Genomic DNA, 8,134 nt, shown 5'->3' on the forward strand with positions numbered 1-8,134 from the left:
AGGGGAAAGATATAAAAGAGACCTAAGGGGCAACTTTTTCACACAGAGGATGGTACGTGTATGGAATGAGCTTCCAGAGGAAGTGGATTAGGTTAGATTTCCTACAGTGTGGAAGCAGGCCCTTTGGCCCAACCAGTCCACACCTACCCTCCGAAGACTAACCCACCCAGACCTATTTCCCTATGACTAACATACCTAACACTGCGGGAAATTTAGCATTGCCAGTTCACCTGACCTGCTCATCTTTGGACTGTGGGCAGAAACCGAAGCACCCTGAGGAAACCCACGCAGACACAAGGAGAATGTGCAAACTCCACAAAGGCAGTCTCCCAAGGCTGGAATCGAACCTGGGACCCTGACACTGTGAGGCAGCAGTGCTAACCACTGTGCCATCATGCCACCCTGTGTGATGGAGGCTGGTACAATTGCAACATTTAAAAGGCATCTGGATGGATATATGAATAGGAAGGGTTTGGAGGAATATGGGCCGGGTGCTGGCAGGTGGGACTAGATTGGATTGGGATATCTGATCGGCATGGATGGGTTTGACTGAAGGGTCTGTTTCCGTGCTGTACACATCTGTGACTCTCTAACTCTAAACTTATTTGTTCTTTATGAGATTGTGCTGTTAGCAACATTTCTAGTGCTTTTTCCAAAATAAGGTCTGACCCTGCACAAAAAGAAATTTCATTTGAAAAACAAATACTTTGAACAAATTCTGAACAACACGATGAAGGCAGAATAAAGGATGCCTTATACACCATATTGTCCATCTGTTTGACCACACAATACAAACACGAGAAACAGAAACAATCAGCCCTTCAAGCTTGTCCTACCATTCTCTAAGATCATGGCTGATCTGCCCCAGAGTTCAACCCCTCTTTGATGCCAGCTCCTTATAGTCGCCCCCGATCTTTCAAATACTTCGTGATCCAGTCTCCATAATTCTAACACTCACTACCATCCAGCATGAAGAACTCCTTCACATCTCAGGAATTCAACTAATTCTATTCCATAGAGGCAACAAAGTAAGGAGCTCACCATAAACAACATCTTCACAGTATCCCAGAATATAATTTTAAATGACTGTTGTGTTCCATAGCAAACTACTTGAAATCCCTTGGGTCACTTACATTGCCGGAGCCTCCAGGACTATGGAGCAGAAGCTGGAAATTGGGGATAGTTCAGGCAGTTCCTGGTTGAGCAGTGCAGATGTGATGAGCTGAAAGTCCTCCTCCTGTGCTATAAACATCCACACATCTATGAAAACGGCAGGATGTTTTGTTAATAATCACGACGCAAACAGAGAGAATGTGTAATCAACCATAAAGTTGTGTCTCAGGTACTGAGTTCATCAAGAAATATTATTCTCCTTGACAGTTTCAGCCATTGGGAATCTTATATGGTTGGAGGTGTTTTTTTCAGTTGATTTAACTTTTTGTTTCCTTTCCTTAAAGGGCATCGAAATGTCTGGTATGGTTGTGAGTTACAGGTTTTATTTTTATACCTCATCTGACAACAGTACATTCTGACCGAAAACTTGCAATAATGTTCTCTCTTGCTCTTTGTTGTGTTGTCAGATTTCATTTAAGTTGATTTAATTTTACATTTTATATGGTGCCAATCCATTGAAAGAATACACACGCATAACAAAAAGTTATCAACTCGGAGAATGTTACAACTATGGATCAGGTCACACATTGCCAGTGGAGAAAGAAACAACCAACCAGATGGCTGTTCATCTTCCTGGAGGGTAGTAGAAGTTGGGAAAACTCTAAACTTGACCCACCTACTTCAGGAAAAATCCCAGAGAGAAAAACAGACAAAAAGAAAATAATATTTAGAAATGAATGCACTGGAGTTCCATTTGGAGGTGTCCAACTCCCATCTGGGAACAGTCTGTCTCATTCACCAGTTTATTGCGTTTTGTTTTCCTTTTGTGTTCTCAGGTACAGCAACCTCCACTTGGACCACCCCACCCTGGAAAGAGTTCAGAGGCAGCTCCAGGACACCAAGCCAAGCTGTTTACAAACCCCAGTTTGGAGACCTGCTACATCATCCCAGTTAATAAAAAGAGGGAAGCTCTCCAACTCTCACTATCCTCCCATTCCCTCACCCTCAGTTTCCACACACTCACCTACCCTATCCATGCCATCTCACCATTTCACCTCCCCCGCCCCCTTCCCATTGCTCTTTATATTCTCCAGATCACTTTCATGTTTATTTACCCATTGGATACAACGATTGTGAATCTCATTCTGTTATTTTGTCTGGAATTGTTTGCAAAAAAAGTCTGGGCTACTGGCCAAATATGGAAATCATGGTGGAGGGGGGGGAGGGTGGTGAGGTTCATTCACATTGCAGATGTGTCTTCCTGATTTTACCTGATTCTTGTTGTTGTCTGACAATGAATCTCTAGGAACTGGTAACTTCGGTTTTGAACTGGGTTGGTAATCTCTGAGCAATCCAGCTCTTCATTCACCACCAGTTCATGAAGCAGTTGAACCAACAAACTGTTTGACTGAAATAGTCAGCAGACCTTGGCTCTGATTTGCCCCAAGTACAGACACACATTGTATTTTAGGTAATGATGACACCATTCTGATGATTTGATTGTACATTCCAATGCATGTTTCTTAAAATCAGACCGGTGATCTGGATAGGTATATGAATAGGAAAAGTTTAGAAGTGTTTGGGCCAATGGGACTGGGTCAGTTTGAGATGTCTGACCTCTTGGACAAGTTGGATCAAAGGGTCTGTTTCTGCATTGTATAACCCTATAGCTAATTCCTGTTCCCCTGGTGGATTTAGGCATCTTCTTCAGGGTGACCTCTTTCTCTTCCAATCTGGGATCAGTCTTGCATCATAAAACTGCCTTACTGTGACATTGTGAGCTAGCAAAAATTTTCATTTGTATCTTGAAAAGAACCAGCTAGTTACCTGAGCAGCGCTCCGAAAGCTTGTACTTCCAAATAAACTTGTTGGATTACTAACTGGTGTTGTGTGATTTTTAACAGTACACATGAAGAAGATCATACCTTTCTGGGGTACAGAATTAATATTGACTGCTGTTATAAGTAGAACAATTTGTATCTGAAATGGTGGGTGGCAACTCAAACTACGTCCATGTGAAAGTATGACTTTTGACGTGGCAAAAAATGAGACGATCTTGGATAATGATTCAACTTATTTATCAAAATCAATGGTGGATTGTGAATACGTTGGGAACTGCTGAATTATTTGTATAATTGAAATGTGAACATATATTTAAATTCTAATTGTTTTTTCCCCTGTTACAGCATAGCATTGATAAATTTATTTCAAAGCCCTTCAACATCCATATTGTGATCAGTCTTTTCTGTCAGATCATTGGGAATTAATCTTTAACCTTGAAACATCTTGCTGACATGTCAACAGTCATCAGTTTCCCATGGCCATTAATTGCCCATCATCCATTTATTTGATATATGTGATTGGTGCTCATATCGATGAAACTGTGGGAAGCATTTGTAAGATGTTTGTACAGAAAACACATTTCAGAACAATCGAACTTTATAAAAAAGAAAATCTGAAGTAGAAATTGAGATTAGGCTTGCGAGATAATCTTTGATTAAGTCAACGTAAGTCAATATATTCATAGCCCATAATGTCATAATAATTGAGCCAATTGTACAGGGGAACAGGAGAAGGTATTATAAAAAGATTCATTAAATGATCACTTCAGTCTGTATTTGTACACGTATTGCTCGTTAGTTCCTCTTTTGGTTTTCACTATGCTATATCATGGCTGCCAATTCAAGTTAATCACCTTTCATCTCAACCATCATTTTGAATTTTCCAGCTGTTTGTACGGCCTGCTGTTGATGCTCTCCAGTGGTTTGGCACCAATCCACATTAGCAGGCTTCTCCTGACTCTGTGTTCTTTCATATGCAATGGGTCCTGCAGTTTCAATTCTACATTCTGCTCCAAAGGAAGAGAACTTCCCTCTGAAGCACTCCAGGCTAGATTTGTCAATAAACCTTGAAAAAGCAGAAGTTGAATTATGAGACAACAATCACAACTTAATGGGCGAAATTCTGAGGGTTGCAAGGTGCAAAATGTATCCTGACATCAATGTCTAGCACCAAGAATGGCTTGGCAGCAGGACGACTGATTGCGCTGGTTGAGTCCTAAAGGACATAGCTGCTAGACTGGGTCTGCGGTACGTGGTGAGGGAACCAACAAGAGGGAAGAATATACTTGACCTCATCCTTACCAATCTGTCATCTGCAGATGCCTCTATCCATCACAGTATCAGTAAGAGTGACCACAGCACAGTCCTTGTGGAGACAAAGTCTTGCTTCACATTGAGAATAACTTCCACCATTCTGTGTGGCACTATCACCGTGCTAAATGGGACAGACTTCAAGCATATCTAGCAACTCAAGACTGTGCATCCATGAGGTGCTGTGGGCCATGAGGTGCTGCTGGAGTAAGCGAAACAAGGCTACTGTTTTCATCCCCCAAACCCTGCCAGTGAAGGAAGCTTTCCTCTGCAGTGTGACAGGATCATAGCAAATGGCACCCATTCTATAAAAAAAAATGGTGCCATGCATGGTCAATAATGCAAGATACAGAACAAACAAATGGATCTCAAAATAGTTCAAATAAAAATCACTGAAAATAAACAAGAGATGTGTCAGTGGTGAGTGATTAATGAAAAAAATTAATCTGTTCTTTCCCCCTGCTGTATTTACAAAAAACCATTAGTATTTTCTCCATGATTTCAACTTAAATCAATGGCATTAACAGAGATGTGGAGATAGGATTTGTCTTAGACATCCAATTAAAATACAACATTTGGGGAATGATCTATTTAATGATGACATTCATAATTCTCCTACATTTCTTAATCAACATATCCCTAAAAGCTTTAAAGTTCCAGCTAATTTAACAGTAAAAGGAAACATTTATTATCAAGTCAAACGTTATGAACCAAAACTGAATTGACTATTTGTAGCTGACTGTTAAGTTGGTTTATTGGCAAAAGTAAATTCTGTCATTTAGCTTAAAATCCTTTGCACACAGATATTGCAGAACCAGCTATTGTCATCCTGGAATAGTAACTACTTTATAAACATTTATCATCTTGTCAAATGTCAAGACTATGTAACCTTTTGCAATATTGCAATGGGACTTCAAATAAAATTGGAATAAAAACGGATACATCTTATAATAAACTCTTTCTGTAGCATCAATTTCTTTTTCTCTCTTCTGTTGTCCCCACACTGACAGCTTATTTAGCCTAGAAGCCCAATGAAGGAACATGAGTCAATTATCTAGTGGGATTGTTCATTCCATAACTTCATGCATTGTGTCTGAATTGCCTTGTTTGAAGAAATAAGGCAGAGGCTTCAGTCTAAGCCTTCTGGAAATTTAGAAAGCCAATAGAAAGGAGCTATTAGTCACCTGAACAAACTGAAAAACTGGATTGTAATAAGAAATGGCAGCATGATTCATGTAGAGGAGCTAAACAGGCAAAGGGGCAATCAATTCAGATATTCAGAAAGTAGAACCTTCCATTTCTTTACAAACATTTGGAAGTACAATAATTGTTGTACCCAACCTTTGTGATGGGGGAAATTGTTATTGTCTATAATCATGGATGGGCTAACTGAACACCTTGAAAATTTTCAGTTAGTCAGGGAGAGCCAGAATCGATTATGACAGGTAGGTCATTCCTGATGAACCTTATTGAAACTTCTGAAGAGGTGATGAAGGTAGTGGACTGGGTAATTTGTCTAGATATTGTTTATATGGACTTCCAGAAGACATTTGATGAAGAGCCCTAAAAGAGAGTTAACTAAGATAGAAGCCCACAGAATAGAGGGCAAATTACTGATAAGGTTGGGAAATTGGTTGAGTGGTAGGTGACAGAAAGTAGAATCCCACAGGGATCTGTGTTTGGGCCTCAATTGTTCACATTATTTAGTAATGGTTTGGATAATGGCATGGTAAGTCATATATCCAAATTTTCTGATGACACAATAGTTAGGCGGCATTGTAAACAGTGTAGGTGATAACAGGAAGTTACAAAGAGATAACGATAAACTAAATAAATGGAAAGAAACTGAAGGAGATAGAGTTTAATTTAAGCAAGTGAGAAGTTATCCAATTTGGATTGAAGAAAAATAGACCAGGATACTTTCTAAATGGTATGAAGTTAAATACGGTGGATGTCCAAAGAGTCTTGAAGGTTCAGGTGCATTAGACCTTTACAATGTCACAAAGAGGTGCAGGAAATAATCAGGAATGCTGATGGAAATCATTGTATCTCAACGAGTGGATTACAATGATACAGGAGTTAAGCCTGAATTATACAAAACATGGTTAGACTCTACTTGGAATATCTGTGGTCAGATCTGGGCACCATACCTTGGGAAGGTTAGGTTTGCTTTGGACGGAGCACAATGTAAGATTACAAGAATGACAGCTGAATTTCAGGAGTTAGGTTTGAGGAGAGATTATACATATCAAGTCATTTCTGTCTAGAATTCAGAAAATTAAGGGATGATCTGGTTGAAGTTTTCAAAATATTACCAAAAGAAAGACACTGTAGGCAAAGCTAAACTATTTCCACTTTTTGGGGATTCTGGAAGTAGGGGTATATTCTGAGAATTACGACCAGACCATTCAGGAGAATTGTTAGGAAGAACTTCTGCACACAAAGGATAGTAAATGTTTGGAACTCTCTTCCACAAATGGCAGTTAATGCAGGATCAATTGTTAATTTTAAATTTGAGATAGAAGAAAACTTTTTGTTAAGCAAAAGGATTGAGAGGTATGGGCCAAAGGCAGGTATATTAATTTACTTGAGTTTAACTTAGATAAATTTAATTTAGATAAATGGGGGGTGTTGCATTTTGGGAAAGTAGGTATTAGCGAGACTTATACACTTAATGGTAATGTCCGAGGGAGCGTTGCTGAACAAAGGGAACTTGGAGTGCAGGTTCATAGCTCCTTGAAAGTAGAGTCGCAGGTAGATAGGATAGTAAAGGTAGTGTTTGGTATGCTTTCCTTTATTGGTCAGAGTATTGAGTACAGGAGTTGGGAGGTCATGTTGTGGCTTTATAAGACATTGGTTAGGCCACTGTTGGAATGTTGCAACTAATTCTGGTCTCCTTCCTATCGGAAATGTGTTGTGAAACTTGAAAGAGTTCAGAAAAGATTGACAAAGATCTCTGCTATCAGGATTCATAGCAGAAGCAGTAATGCAAAGACTAGAACAAACAGCCCTACCAACCATCAAACCAAAAATCTGGGTCCCCTACGTAGATGACACCTTTGCAATCACAAAACAAAACAAGATAGAAGAGACATTTAACATCATCAACAACACCCTCACAGGCATAAAGTTCACCAAGGAGGAAGAAACCGACAACAAACTCCCATTCCTGGACGTCACAGTCGAAAGAAAGGACAATGGAGAACTACAAACCTGCGTATACAGAAAACCGACAAACACTGACCAAATACTTAACTACATCAACAACCATCCCAACACACACAAACAAAGCTGTATCAAAGCACTATTCCAACGAGCCACCACACACTGCAGCACAGACGAACTTCGGAAAACAGAGGAGAACCACCTATACAACGTATTCCAGAAGAACGGATAGTCAAAAAATACAGTCCGCAGATTCCTCAAGAACAAACCACGACAAGCAGACCAAACACAGCCAGAAACCCTAACCACCTTACCACACATCAAAGAAGTCTCAGAAATGACAGACAGACTACTGAGACCCCTCGGAATTCTAGTAGCACACAAACCCACCAACACTCTCAAACAAAAACTAACAAACTTAAAAAACCCAGTGCAACCCATGGACAAAACCAACGTCATCTACAAAATTCCATGCAAGGACTGCCACAAACACTACGTAGGACAAACAGGAAGAAAGTTAGCCACCAGGATACACGAACACCAGCTAGCCACAAAAAGACTCGACCCTCTCTCCCTCGTACACACGGATGAAAAAAAACCCACCATTTCAACTGGGACAACACATCTATCCTGGGACAGGCTAAGCAAAGACATGCCAGAGAATTCCTAGAGGCCTGGCACTCCAACCACAATGCCATAAACAA

The 8,134-nt window shown here is 40.1% G+C and overlaps 1 long non-coding RNA gene across 1 annotated transcript in view; it reads left to right on the forward strand.

The window, feature by feature from the left end:
- Window positions 1-2,622, forward strand: part of LOC122564307 — a 4,838-nt gene extending 2,216 nt beyond the window's left edge. The window contains exon 2 of the long non-coding RNA XR_006315866.1: window positions 1,950-2,622. This is a non-coding gene — a long non-coding RNA (uncharacterized LOC122564307). The remainder of the gene's footprint in view (window positions 1-1,949) is intronic.
- Window positions 2,623-8,134: the final 5,512 nt, after the last annotated feature.

Source organism: Chiloscyllium plagiosum, chromosome 29, assembly GCF_004010195.1.
Source record: "Chiloscyllium plagiosum isolate BGI_BamShark_2017 chromosome 29, ASM401019v2, whole genome shotgun sequence".
Classification (NCBI taxonomy): Eukaryota; Metazoa; Chordata; class Chondrichthyes; order Orectolobiformes; family Hemiscylliidae; genus Chiloscyllium; species Chiloscyllium plagiosum.